The sequence below is a fragment of the Bufo bufo genome, chromosome 7 (genome assembly GCF_905171765.1).
Source record: "Bufo bufo chromosome 7, aBufBuf1.1, whole genome shotgun sequence".
Taxonomy (NCBI): domain Eukaryota; kingdom Metazoa; phylum Chordata; class Amphibia; order Anura; family Bufonidae; genus Bufo; species Bufo bufo.
In genome coordinates, this window is record NC_053395.1 from 37,681,080 (window position 1) to 37,696,760 (window position 15,681).

The 15,681-nt window shown below is 44.1% G+C and overlaps 1 protein-coding gene across 1 annotated transcript in view; it reads left to right on the plus strand.

The window, feature by feature from the left end:
• C7H7orf50 (chromosome 7 C7orf50 homolog) overlaps positions 1 to 15,681 on the plus strand; it is a 239,383-nt gene that overhangs the window by 117,347 nt on the left and 106,355 nt on the right. The window lies entirely within an intron of this gene.

Below are 15,681 nucleotides of genomic sequence, written 5' to 3' on the forward strand. Positions count from 1 at the left end.
AGTGCACTGTCTGCAGACTTAAAGGGGTGGTCTGGTTTCAGGGAGAAACAGGGGATCTTTCTGCTAAAAAGAACTGGGCGTTACTTAAGTTGCCGATGCGATGTCTCCGTAGAAAGTGGTGGAACAGGAGTGGCGGTTCTTTTTCTGCCAAAAGATCCCATAAGTTTATTAGGAAAAACTGTACAATTAAAAAGGAGGCTCTTCTGTCCTGTTTGACCACCTGGATACAAGATGAGGTACGGTTGGGCATGGAGGCATACAGGTTCCGTATGGTATTTTGAAGCACATTTGCCTGCAGATGATGCAGCTGGGCCTGTAGATCCTGCACACTTGTAGGTTGCCGAAGCTGATGTCCCAGCTGGTCCCATAAATGCTTGACTGGTGATAAATGTGGTGACCGGGCAGGCCAAGGAAATATTGCATTCTGGATAAAACATTCCTGGGAAACTGCCATTTGGAAGCCCTGCCATGAGAGGAAGACATGTGGCTGTTAGTGTCCCTCGTATCACTACTAGGTGTGACCGATGGCTCCTCAGATCATCACACCAGCAGTTGGAACAGTGTGTGGCTCCACAGCAAAGGGAGGATGGAAGCGCTCTCCACGAGGCCTCCATACTGGAACCTGACTGTCATCGAACCTGAAACCGATCCGGAATTCGTCTCTAAAGATGGTACAGTTCCAGTCCATAGCGGTCCAGGTTTCTCGTTCATGACACCACTGCAAACGATGGGCGACTGTGTCTGGCTGTCAATAGCAGGACACATAATTGGCACCATGATACCAAATTTCCTTCTGCTAAGCACCTGGAAATGGTCCGGGCAGAGAGCGTGGTGTAATGAAGGTGCCACCTGTGTTTGGTGGTGGACAACGAAACTGTGGTTGCTGCTCATGCTTGTCAGCGGATCAAATGATCCTCTCTACTGGTGGTCTGTCTGAGTCACCCAAAGCCTGTTTGTTGTGTGTGCATGTCCTCACGTAACCACTGCTTCTAACACCTCCTGATAGCAGTTCGTCAAAAAGACCATCCTGCCTCTCTCAATGCAATGATGCGCCCCCTCTCAAAGTCTGTCAGTGGGCAAAATGTCTTCAAGTGTGTTGTAGAGGCATGTTTAGCAGTCAATGATCTCTCACAAAGTGGTACACTACCCAAAAGTGGCCTCTGGGAGCCTTTTTTATAGGGCAGTGGAGGAAGCACTTTTACGCCCTCTTGTGGCAAAACCCGGTGTCTTACCATACCACACCCAGCAATCATTTATCTATCTGCCTGAGACATAACTGCATGAGTTTTGCAGCAATTCGATATTTCAATCTGGGTGCGTTTTTTTTTTTTTTCAGTGAGCGTATAACCTATAACCTAATTCAGTTTCTTAAAACATGACAACCGTTAATGTCCGTTGCCCCTCCATTAATCTCAGTGGGAGTGGCTTAAGTAGCCAAACGCTGTACTTGGCCCGTACCTCCATTCATTTGGGGGTAACGGGACCCCCTGGTTTTGTGATCGGTCAGGATCCCAGTCGTCAGACTCCCACTGATCACATGGTTATTTTCCTACAACTTTACAACTGGGCACAACCCCTTTAATAAATATGGCTGCTTTATGATAACTTATATGTTTTTAAAGGGATTGTCACAACTGGTCAACCCTTCTTGGAATGATGCTGGGCTGATGATCAGTTGTGATCTGAAATCAGTGGCCACTGTGTAATAAAGGATATGGTCACATGGTGGAAAAATCTGTTGCGGTTTGCACGCTTCTGGAATCTGCCCCCATTCAGTTTTCATGGCTTTCCACTGACATCAATTATTTTCAATGGGAAAAGTGTGATTTTATTCCATTGAAGTCAAAGGAAAGAGCATACTGGCGAGTTCTCCTTTAAGAAGACCCCGGCTCACTGGTCCCTGATGAAATAAAAACATTTCAGGGAAACAAAAGGTTGGCTGGTTATGAGTCAGTAGGGGGCTATAAATGTCATGGTGGTCTTGTAGTGATGACCTTTGGGCCCCATTTGTTATTTTTGGTACTGGACCATGTGATTATATCAGCCGTGACCCCCTGTCCCATCAGTATCATCCATAACCCTCTGATACAATCTTATGTCATACTTTACAGCCAGCTCCAATTTTACTGGATTTTTAATTAGTAAATAACATTTTTAAAATTGCTTTTTTTTAAATGGATGCCACTACAGTTTTTAATGCAGTTTTCTAGAGTTAACCCCTTGAAGATCGGGCCCATTTTCGTTACTGAATTTATTTTTTTTGTTCATATAAGGGCTTATTTTTTGCGGAAAAAGATGCATTTTTAATGGTACCATTTCGTTTACCTAGACTTGTATTGGAAAATAGGTACTATTAGTACAATTTTTGGGGTACGTACAACCTTTTGTTCACGGTTGTTAAATTTTTTGTTGGGTGCAAATTGCATGTTTTTATTTCTTTTCCTGTTACAATGTTCAAACATTTGGAATATTTTAATAGTTCAGACATTTTTGGATGCAGCGATACCTGTTCTGTTTATTTTTTATTGTTTATTTATTATTTCTTTTTTGTTTATTTTTATATGTATATTTTCTATATATATATATATATATATATATATATATATATATATAATATATATATATATATATAATATTCTCCCCGACAAAATAAATATAAATATATATATATATATATATATATATATATTTTATTTACTTTTTTTTTTACTTTTACTTTTTACTCGGTTTCACTGCGGGGGCTCTGATCAGATGGCAGAGAAGCCCCCTCCCTCTGCCTACCCTCACAGATGCTGCGGTCGTTATTGAACATGGCATCTGAGGGGTTGAGTGGCTGGTTTCGGCATCATTGCCGATCCTGGTCATTGCAGCCTGTTCCTGTTCTATTATACAGCCGGCAACCGCCATGTATGGAGCATGTACGGCATTATGCGGTAGGGAATTAAAGGGTTATTCCGGTTTACAGTAAGTTATCATCTGTCCACAGCATACGGGACAACTATCAGATTGGTGGCAGTCCTGATGCTGGGACCCCTGGAGCCCCCCCCTTCCCTGGAATGGATGCAGCGGCTGGTCCCAAAAGCGTGACGCCATTTATGTACATTCATTTCTATGGGAGTTAGCCAGGCCCTGTGGATAGGGGATAACTTTCTATAACCAGAATACCTCTTCAAAGCCACAAGTGAATCCAACAAGAAGGTGTATACCGTAAGTCCTTCCTTTCTATTTCCCATCGCTTCTGAATCCACACCTGGCGCTTGCTCTGAAAACGGCAGTGGCTTTTTCCAAAAAAAACACCTTGTGAAACCATCCTCGAAAGGTTTGTCCAGCATTATGATATTAATGGCTTATAATCAGGACTACCCCACCCCGATCAGCTGTCGACCTTGGCATTGGAAATACACTGTTGGTCTACTGCATAATGGATGGAACCGTGTAGTTCCAGCGTCGAAACAAACCTACAAGATACCAGCTGATCGGCAGCGGCATGGGGAGTTGGACCCCCACGGACTTGATATTGATGGACTATCCTCAGAATAGGCTATCGATAAGTGTGATGTTTTCACTCCCTAGCCCTGTCAATCAAAGTGGAGAGGGCACAGCAGTTGCAGAGAGAGCAGAGACTCTAGGTGTAACGGCAACGCCCCCGTTGCTCCTAGAGGCTAATTTGAATATATTAAAACTTAATTTTTTTGAGTAATGCGGCACATATAAACATGGGACCAACACGGATGCCTTCAGCTGCCAAGTGCACATGTAACAGGTCAGCCAGTGTCATAGGTACAAAACTGCTGACAGATGCCCTTTAAGCAGTGTATACCTCAAATGCTGGGTTGACACCATATTGTCCACAATAGAGGTAGGAAAAGGTAGAAATAAAAAAAAACATGGCTGCTTTCTTCCAGAAACAGTGCCCCTTTTGGCCAAAGGCTGTGTTTGGTATTGCAGCTCAGCTCTTTTAACTTGAATAAGGCTGAATTGCAATACCAGACGCAGCCCATGGAGAACAGTGGCGCCGTTTTAAGAGGAAAGAATTAAAGTTTTTCTCCCTTTTTAGTCACTTTTCCTATTTTATCTTTTTCCCTTTCACCTATGTAATATATTTCAGCATCTACATATGTATCTCTGTGTATATCCCAGGGCTTGAAATAACCAACAATGTCATTGGGCTCCCCTGCCCGCACCTTGGAGATCCCATATTTTACTGTGGAATGACATGAATATTTGCCGTTTCCTTCTTGCGTTCTCTGATTGTAGCTGTTGAGTTTGTTTTACGCCTTCGTGTGTGGCGCAGTCCTGCGGTTTTTTTCCCCGTAGAGGTCACCGCTCCACACTCACCTCATTGGCCTCAAAACACAAAATGCTAATCTTATCGTTGCACCTGCTCATAGTGTGTAATATGGGAAGTATATAGAGCGTAACTGTTAACCCTTGAACCGCTTTGCTGAATGGACGCGTATGGTTTGCCGCAGTCTTAAAAACTACCACTTGGTGGTGCTGTTATACCCTTCAGTTTTATTGATTCTCCTATCTGATTCCTGATATTAAGTCATTCTGAAATGTGTGTATTCTGCTGGATTATTTCAATTATAATTTTCTTTACCATTTTTTTTATGCAAATTATTAAATCGCAAGTGAAATATTAGAACATTTGCTTTGGGGGTCACAGTGGCGTCTTGTGTATGTCCTCTATAGGCGATTGTGAGACTCCCAATTGTTTTTGTACAGTAGGACGGGAGTAGGAAAGTATTGTTACTAGATTGCCATGTAGTCGCCGCCTGCTTAGTACAGTATTGTCTACTGATGTAGCAGAGCTAAGCTTGTATTTCTTTTCTGCAACGTTCCTTTTATTATGTACAGGATCCTTTTGTTGAGCGATACATCCTAGCAGGCCGGGTCAGCCTGGGACTTTTAGTTCCACAAAGCTAGAGATGTGCTGGTGTGTAGAGGTGGAGTACAAGTTGGTGGTCTTGGTTCTCTGGTCGCTTCGATAGCAGGTCCTAGAGAACGTCGGCTCTTCATCACCTTGAGCGTTCCTCAGAGCTTCTGAAGATTTCATGCATTCAGTAACTAAACCTGGTTCGATGGAGAAGAACATCCAGTGATGTAGTGTCAGGTCTTACAGGAGGACTGAGCGCACATATTCATACTGTGACCTCAGAGACCTCTGTCAACTGCAGGGAACCTGTGTACCTTGGCCCAAAGGTCTGTGCTAGGTGATTTCAGGATATAGTTCAGAGTTGCAGATTCCCTGCTGCCATAGTGTTAAATTATAAAATTCCTGCTGCTTGGAGCCACCACTAGGGGGAGCTTAGATGTAGTATTATTGAGTTCAATGTATGTTTTATAAATCCGTCTTCTTTAAGGAGTTTCCTGAGATTGTTTTAGCTGATGACCTATCCTCTGGCTAGAGTCCGAAAAAAGAGCGATGGCAGCATCTCCAATCCAACAAGGTTTATTCACAAGTGGTGCATGAGCCAGTATAAAAGGTCCAAGAATGCAACGTTTCGGCTACATGGTAGCCTTTTTCAAGCCCGCACAAACGTATATAATGGATGGCGCTGTGCTTGGTGAGCCGGGAGAAGGCCGTGGCGCTGCTGTGAACGCTCTCCTGACTGGTTACTAGTAATTTCAATAAAATAATTCTGTAGCCTGTTTTCTTAGAACTCTGTGTTGTGCCGTTCCTCTGTTATTCCTCCTAGAAATGTATGACTAAATGGACCACTGGGTGTTACCATTTTCCTTGTCGCATGGGAGTGTCCCTACTTTGTCAGTACTGACAGTGGACAGTGTAAGGACACACCCCTAACTGGTAACCCTCACTTGTTAATTTATTAATTGGATTCTAGGAGGAATAACAGAAGAACAGCACAACTTAGCGTTATAAGTAAATATGTTCTTCAATTTGTATTTCATGCAAATATTGCCGGCAGAGGTCAGGTCGACAGTCCTCTTTAAAGGCTCCACATGATTTCTGTTGTGAGCAGGGCCTAGAAGACGCAGACACAGAAGCAGTCTCGTTCATAAAGCATAAGCTTTGTCTTTTATTATGTAATACTACAATAAAATGGATACTGTTCATCTTAGGTAGCACCACTGCCGAGTCCCACTCTTCATCCATTCTTCTTCATTTATCACACAACACCGTCAGCCTGCTCAAGTGATGGGGCTAAGCTGCTATACCTGGCATGGCCCATATGCAAGAGTGGCGCTGTTTCTAGAAGAAAGCAACCGTGTTATACTAATACAATGTTGTTGTTTTTTTATAGTGGTTAGAGACCCTTTTGTCTGATACAGAACTCCAAATCCACTCCATAGTCAATATAGCATTCTGGCTGCCTTCACTAGAGGCAGCATTAGCTCCTGAGCTCCCTCTAGTGGAGACTTCCTGAATGATAGCATTCAAATCTAATGCTATGAATGGGATTTATACAGGAGGAAAAAAAAACAGGATCTCTGACTCCAGTAAAGAGGCATTATAGGGGTTCTCCGGGAATTAAGAACATGAAAATACTTAAATAATACTTTATTATAAATATATTCCCAAATACCTTTCATTAGTTATAATGGCTCGTTTTGTCTAGGGAGCAATCATTAGGAGAAACAAAATGGCCGCCGTCCTATTAGCACACGCAAAACATGTTCTAATCACACAGGAGGACAAGTTACTTCAGAACACTGAGGTAAAGAGCTGCCTCATCCTCCTCTATGCTCTGCTTGTCAGGGATTACGATCCTGAATACAGTTTAATATGGTCATCAGCTGAATCTCTGTAGGAATGGAGTTCATGAGCAGATGTGACTAATGAGCAGCAGCACTTGTTTACAGTCTCCATTACCACAGTCTGTCCTGTCCGTCCCCTCTGCACTTTGTCTCCTCGTGAACTCGATTCTTACAGAGATTCAGCTGAAGATCTTCTCATCTGTATTCAGAATCCTAATCCCTGACAAGTAGGAGAGGAGGATGAGGCCGCTCTTTACCTCAGTGTTATGAAGTTACTTGTCCTGCTGTGTAATTAGGACAGGTTTTGTGTGCACTAATAGGACAGCGGCCATTTTGTTTCTCCTAATCTTTGCTCCCTAGACAAAACAAGCCATTATAACTAATGAAAGGTATTTGGGAATATATTTATAATAAAGTAATATTTAAGTATTTTAATTTTCTTAATTCCCGGAGAACCCTTTTAAGTAACATAGTAACATAGTACATAAGGCCGAAAAAAGACATTTGTCCATCCAGTTCGGCCTGTCATCCTACAAGTTGATCCAGAGGAAGGCAAAAAAAAACATGTGAGGTAGAAGCCAATTTTTCCCACTTTAGGGGAATAAAAAATTCCTTCCCGACTCCAATCAGGCAATCAGAATAACTCCCTGGATCAACGACCCCTCTCTAGTAGCTATAGCCTGTAATATTATTACACTCCAGAAATACATCCAGGCCCCTCTTGAATTCCTTTATTGTACTCATCATCACCACCTCCTCAGGCAGAGAGTTCCATAGTCTCACTGCTCTTACCGTAAAGAATCCTCTTCCATGTTTGTGTACAAACCTTCTTTCCTCCAGACGCAGAGGATGTCCCCTCGTCACAGTCACAGTCCTGGGGATAAATAGATGATGGGAGTGATCTCTGTACTGACCCCTGATATATTTATACATAGTAATTAGATCTCCCCTCAGTCGTCTTTTTTCTAAAGGGAATAACCCTAATGTTTATAATCTTTCAGGGTACTGTAGTTGCCCCATTCCAGTTATTAGTTTAGTTGCCCTCCTCTGGACCCTCTCCAGCTCTGCTATGTCTGCCTTGTTCACAGGAGCCCAGAACTGTACACAGTACTCCATGTGTGGTCTGACTAGTGATTTGTAAAGTAGTAGGAATATGTTCTCATCACGGGCATCTATGCCCCTTTTGATGCAAACCATTATCCTTTTGTCCTTGGCAGCAGCTGCCTGACACTGGTTTTTGCAGCTTAGTTTGCTGTTTATTAAAATTCCCAGGTCCTTTTCCATGTCAGTGTTACCCAGTGTTTTACCATTTAGTATGTACGGGTGACTTGCATTATTCCTTCCCATGTGCATAACCTTACATTTATCAGTGTTAAACCTCATCTGCCACTTATCTGCCCAAGCCTCTAATCTATCCAGATCCCTCTGTAGCAGTACACTGTCCTGTGTAGTATATATACACAGTATACTGTCCTCTTCCGTGTCAATTACTTTACACAGTTTAGTGTCATCTGCGAAAATTGATATTTTACTATGCAAGCCTTCTACAAGATCATTAATAAATATATTGAAGAGAATAGGGCCCAATACTGACCCCTGAGGTACTCCACTAGTGGCAGTGACCCAATCTGAGTATGTACCGTTAATAACCACCCTCTGTTTTCTATCATTGAGCCAGTTACTTACCCACATACAGACGTTTTCTCCCAGTCCAAGCATTCTCATTTTATATACTAACCTTTTATGTGGTACAGTGTCAAATGCTTTGGAGAAGAAAGGAATCGGCGCAGGATATTGGAACAAATAGCGACATGACGATAGAAGGTGGTGATCCACTTTAATGGGGATCGGCAAGATTTTATATTGATGGCCTATGCTTAGGCTAGGTCATTTATATCAGATTGGTGGGGGTCCCACACCCGGAAGCCCTCTGATCAGCTGTTCTGCAGTAGTTCCAGTAGTTATGCCTTGCACAAGCTTTGTCCACTACAGAGTAGTTCCGACGCCTATCTCCTGTGCCGGAGCTGCAGAACAGGTGATTGGCAGGTGCTGGGAGTCAGACCCTGTTAATTTGATAGTGATGACCTGTCTTAAAGGGGTTATGCCATGATTTAAGTAAAACATGAGCCTCCGACATCCTATAGTACATGACAGTACCTTTTAAAACAAAGCTAGAACCAGCCCTGTACCTCACATGGATCCACAGATCTCCACATTCACTGCTCCAACTGCTCTGCTAGATTATCTTCAGCCTGGCAGCTCAAGGGTGTGTCCTTTCTGCTGCAGCTCTGTAACTGCCACAGCTTCTAACAAAACATATAGCAGGTGGCAGTTGAAGATTTACACTGAGCGTGTGTGACCAGCTCAGTGAGACGGACAAGAACTAAGGAAAAGAACAAACAGCAGGTGGCGCTATACAGATAACTTTTATTGAATAACTCAGTGGCTATGCAAAATTTTTAATTACATGCAATTACAAAAGTATTCAGATCCAGGTGTTAGTTTGACACACCCGCTTTAAGGATACTCCATCAATATGAAAATCCTTGCGAATGCCTTTAAGGTGACCACAGACATCTGATGACTGTTTGCCAGTCCATGAATCACATATTTTATACGTTTGTACCTTAGCAATAGTTTATGTGATGGTGATGCCTCACTTACCATGTTTTCACACTGGCATCATTATCAGGGCCATGAAGCGCGTTTTGTGCTGTTTGTCTGCTTGTCAATCATTACTCTGACACGTTCACTATTCCTGCAGACGGTACATTATTGACTCCCGTTGTAGATGGCAGTAGAGTTTGTATTGACCTTTTTGTTTTCTTTTATTTTCCTATATGTTTCCAGGTAACTAACGTATTAAATATGTATGGGACGCGGGTGCCATTCGCCTGCAATGTGTTGCGGGGGATTTAATGACAGATGGTTTAAAGAGCCGGAAGGGAAATTCGAAATCAGATTCATTAAAGCCGTGGTAGATTCTCTGGGGGAACCTCCAACTTGGTGCTCGAGTTTAGGACAATCTAAAATAGACTGTAAATTGTGCCGTAAACCCTTAGTTGAAGTCCTCAGAAAACGTGACTTCCCCTACCCTCTATGTATGGCTTTCATTGGGTTCCAACTCCCGAGAAGCCTCCCCTTTGAAGGGGTCCTCCAAGATTTTCATATTGATGGCCTATCCTCGGCGGGTTTCCGATTCCCAGCACCACCCGTGGATCAGCTTTCTCAGGAAGTCGCTGCGGCCTCCTCGCAGCTTACCAAGCACAGCGCCATCCATTTGATAGTGGCTGTGTTTGGTATCGCAGCTCAAGCCCCTCTTACTTGAGTGGGGCTGAGCTGCACCTAGGAAATGTGACTGGTAAGAGGCCTTACACTCACCGAGCACCATGGCCTCTTTATATAGCTGATCGGCGGGGGTCTCGGGAGTCCTGAGGATAGGCCATCAATATGTAAATCCTGGGGATACCCATTTTAAGTCTTTTAAGCGTTGCAGATAGTACTTTTATTCGAAGTGTGTACTTTGTGTCTTATATAGTGTTTTTAATGATTCGGTAATAACCGCCTGCTGAAGGATAAAGATGACAGCCGCCGATCGCTCCTCACCTACTGATGTGTACTATTTCAATATGTAAATCCTGGGATACCCCTTTAAGTCTTGAAGCGTTGCGGAAAGTACTTTTATGCAAAGGCCCCTTTCACACGGGCTAGAATTCCACGCGGGTGGAATGTGTGAGGTGAACGCATTGCACCCGCACTGAATCCGGACCCATTCACTTCCATGGGGCTGTTCCGATGAGAGGTGATTTTCACGCATCGCAGCATGTTCTATATTCAGCGTTTTTCACGCAACGCAGGCCCCATAGAAATGAATGGGGATGCGTGAAAATCACATAGCATCCGCAAGCAAGTGCGGATGCAATGCGGTTTTCACGCATGGTTGCTAGGAGAGGATGTTAGCAAATTGATAAAAGTCAATTTACTGTATTATTTTCCCTTAAAACATGGTTATAAAGGAAAATGATAGCATTCCTAATACAGAATGCATAGTAAAATGTGGCACGGGGGGTTAAAAAATAAAGAAAATTAACTTGCCTCATCCTGTTGTTCGCGCAGCCGACATCATCTTCTTTCTTGTTCTTTCAGGACCTGCCAAAGGACCTTAGATGACGTAATCGCGCTCACCACGTGGTGATGTCAGAGCAGGTCCTGCTGAATGAAGATAGAATCTTCTATTTTCATTCAGCAGGACCTGCGTTTACGTCATCTAAGGTCCTTTGGCAGGTCCTGAAAGAAGATGATGATGCCGGCTGCGCGAACAAGTGGATGAGGTGAGTTAATTTTCTTAATTTTTTTTTTTAACCCCTCCAGCGCTATTGTACTAAGCATTCTGTATTAAGAATGCTATTATTTTCCCTTATAACCATGTTTTAAGGGAAAATAATAAAATCTACAGAACACCAAACCCGAACTTCAGTGAAGAAGTCCGGGTTCGGGTCTGGGTACCACATTCAGTTTTTTCTCACGCGCGTGCAAAACGCATTGCACTCACGTGGAAAAAACTGAGCAACGCAATGCAGTCTTACTGGGTAGGTGACCCAGTGAGCAGTGCACCCACCGTGATCTATCCACCCCGGTGTTGAGCCTTCCATCCATTTATTCGAACACAACGCAATCGCAGTCCAAACTGACTGATCGCAGACACAACGCATCCGGACCTAATCCGGACACGCTGGTCTACAAGGGGCCAAAGTGTGTACTTTATGTGTCTTCTATATAGTGTTTTTACGGATTTGGTAATAATCGCCTGCTGCTTTTTGATACACTTGCTGAAGGATGGAGACGGCAGCTGCAGATCACACCTCACTGACTAATGTGTGCTATTTCATTCTCCAGGGGAATTTTTTTAATCAAAGAGGATATTTATGAGTACTTACATAGAAAGGGCAACTATGGGCTGCTGGAAGGTGCCCCTAATGAAATGTATTGCAAAGGTTAATTTATGCAAATGAAATCCTGATTGATGAAAATATGTAAAAATCAAATTAATAGGTTCGTCTTTCAGGGTCTCCTCTCCTGACATGTCTGTCTTAGTAACTACTCGCATTCCCCATGTAATAACGAGTCTGGAGCGTCTATTCTTATGACTCTGTGTTGTGGTATTACTCTATTATTCCTGCTAGAATGTATGAATGAATCGCCAGCAGTTTGCACTGAAGGTTCAGCTGAGTGTTACCAGTTTTGGGGGGTTTTGTGATACTGGCAGCACTGATTGGATATTGTCAGACTGGTAAGACCCAGCAGGACCTTCATTGCACACTGCTAGTCAGTCATTCGTAAATTTCTAGCAGGAATAATAAAGGAATGGCACATCATAGAGACATAAAAAAAAATATTCCAGAATAGTTATTACACGGGGAATGCAAGTAGTTGCCAAACAAGACATGTCAGGAGAGGGGACAGTTCCTCTTTAAAGTGGTTCTCTGGGCTTTTAATATTCTTGACCTATATAGATGACCAGATCGGCGGGGGTCCGACACCCGGTCAGCTGTATGAGGAGACGGCGTGCGCAGTGTGCATGTCCATCTCCCGTCTCTTATACTTTGCTGCTGTTTTTCCATAGACATAGCAGCAGCAGCAGGACGGGAGACGACACATGCGCACTACGTGCACCGTCTCCTCATACAGCCGATCGGCGGGGGAGTCGGACCGATCTGATACTGACAACCTATCCTGAAGATAGGTCATCAATATTAAAAGCCCGGACAACCCCTTTAAATGTAATTATTTGCTATATTATTAGGATGCCTGCTTTGGGCAAAACCTTTTTGTTAGAAGGGTCTCCCAATAAGAAGCTTCTGCTGCTGAGACCGATGACGTCACGTCCATGGGGCTGTGTAATGCATAGACATGCTGGGTCCAGCCCTGTGCGCGGTCGTCTGTGCAGCCGCTCTCCGCTCTAAGGTTCTTGGATGCTGGGCTCCATCTGTTAACTCCGAATTCCCTAATTGGGTATATGAAAAGGTTTTCTAAATCAGACAATCTCCTTAAAGGGATCTGTCCGCTGGAAATTCACCTTTAAACCAGGCACAATGCCTTGTAGGGTTAGCTCAGCTGAATGTCATGACCTCTTTCCGTCGCTTCATTCTGGAGTAAAAGTTCTTTTAATCCATATGCAAATTTGCAGTTAAGTGCACTGAGGGCGGGCCCAGGCCACTCTGTGCACCCTTGCTCCTCCTGCTTCCTCTGCCAGCCCCTCCCCCTCCTTCTTGATTAACCTGTTCAGGCGAGATGTCTATGCAGAAACCTGGTCCTGTTCATCCATAAAGAGAGGGAGGGGCTGGCAGAGGAAGCAGGAGGAGCAAGGGTGCACAGAGTGGCTTGGGCCCGCCCTCAGTGCACCTAACTGCTCATTTGCATATGGATTTTAAGTATTATTATTTATCTGTTTCAAAGTGCCGCTAATTCTATTCCGCTGTACATCAGGAGGGGGTTACACATATATAATATAAAAATAGAATAAGCAAGAAGCTAATAACAGACTGGAACAAAGGGGTGGCGGACCCTGCCCGCAAGAGCTTACAGTCTACATTCAGCTGAGCTAGCGCTACAAGGCATTGCACCCGGTTTATCAGTGAATTTCCTGGTGACAGATCCCTTTAATGTACTGTGATTACTTGCTGTATGGCTGTCGCTGTCTGGTTATGCTGTCTTCCATCACCTTCCCTTTAATTCCCTCTTGTGTTTTCCGGTATTGATCTTCTTTCCATGGAGAGAGCAGTCATTCAGACACAATTAATGCAGTCACTACAGGCGCTCAGAAACAATATTTTAATTGGGTTGACATCATAATACATCACGTTGGGAGATATAATGCCACGTCTTTCGGAGCCAGAGGCGTGGGTTGTACATAGCAGGGACACGCTAAGGACATCAATCACATACAATACTCCACTCGACATATTTGCCATGCCAGAAACAGCTTGGTTCAGGGTAAACTAGCATGTGGGGGCGTGATTTCCCGTTATGGACACCGCTCCTTTCACAGGACCGCACAGCAGTGCAATGATTTATAATGCTGTGTGTCTCTGTCCGACCTTGCGCCTACTGAACTGTACTGACCTAATGCTCTCAGTATCATTCGGTAGATGCAAGGTCGGACAGAGACACACAGCATTATAAATCATTATAAGGGCTCATGCACCCGGGCCCCTGCTGCAAATTGCGGTCCACAATGTACTGGGCACCGACCGTAGGGCCATCATAGGTGGACGCAGGACGTCCGCACTGCAAAAAAGTAGTGCATGCACCACTTTTTTGCGGTGCGGAGGCACGGACAGAAAGCGCATGGAAGCACTCCGTGGGTTTCCGATCCGTGCCTCCGTTCCGCACCGTATCTCCCGGATTGCGGACCCATTCAATCGGCGCGTACAAAGCCGATGCCCGTATATCGCGGACCTGCTGTTTGCGGGACACAATAGGGGCTACGGCCATGTGCATGAGCCCTAATGCCGCGCAGTCCCGGGAAAGGAGCCGTGTCCATAACGGGAAATCACGCCCCCACACGGAGGCACGCTCATCTGAAACTACCCTTCTACATCAGTAATGTGTGTATTAGTACTTCCCAGGATTAGACACAGTTTAGCTTTTCTATACAGATACATTAGATGAGGAAATCCTTCAAGTAGTGAGAAAGAAATGCTAAAAACACAGTAAAAACACTATTAGTAATGCCTTTTCGCTCTTTATTGGATCTGTTCTCTTCTTTGGTAAAAAAAAATTAAAAATCCATAGATCGGGTCGTATTTCATTTCTAGAATTCAATTTAATGACCCTGATGTTTTTTTCAAGGAAATTTTTTAGATTTTTTTTTTTTAGTTCTGCTGTGGAGTCCTAAGCCCCGAGGGGATGGACGGTTGAGGTAGCAGAGTCTAGTAGGCCGGAGAGTGTTCAGGTACAAACAGTATTAGGCCTCCTGCACACGACCATGTCTGTTTTGCGGTCCGCAAATCTCACATCCGAAAAATACGGATGCAGTCCATGTGCATCTCACACGACCTTATGTATTTTGAGGTCCGCAAAATGCAGAGCTGCAAGAAATACAGATGACGTCCATGTTGCATCCATTTTTTATTTTTTTTGCAGAGCCATTGTAACCATGCCCATTCTTGTCCGCAAAACGGACAAAATCTTTTTTTGCAGGGATGCGGGCGAAAATACTCATGTGGACAGCACATGGTGTGCTGTCCGCCTTTTTTGCGGTCCCGTTGAATTTAATGGGTTTGCAGATTAGAAGCTGAGCAAAAATACGGTCATGGGAATAGGGCCTTATGTAAGGTCTGAGATACGTGAAATCCAGCAGGAGCCGCACACGCATACCTAGGTTTGCCTTACAGGTGACAGGAGGGGGGCGCTACCGCTTGGGCCCTTCATTTTATCATCTTCACTTTAGGCCTCTTTTACACGTCAGTGAATCATGGATTTCTCGGACAACACACTGATCCGTTGGCCCTACTATGTTTAGGCTGACTTTAGGCAGTCAGTGTTTGGTCAGTGTTTGATCAGTGATTTCCATCAGTGATTGTGAGCCAAAACCAGGAGTGGAGCCTCCGCACACATAAGGTATAAGGAAAAGATCTGCACCTGTTCTGTGTTTTTGACCAGCACCTGGTTTGGGCTCACAATAAAGCCTCATTCACACGTCCGTGTCCGTGCTTAAATCCTTGAAAAGGTGGTTAGTGATGCCTCCGTGAAGATCCGCGCGAAGGATCTGTGTTGGGTCCATGTGTCATCTGTGTTTCACGGACACTGTGCAGCTTCCTAATGAGCCATGAAACACGGATGGCATCCGTGGTTATCGCCCATAGACTATGATGGGAGCACCGAATGAGGCTTAACTGATGGAAATCACTGACACTTATTCACACATTAGTGATTTTGAATGAACTTGGGTCAGTG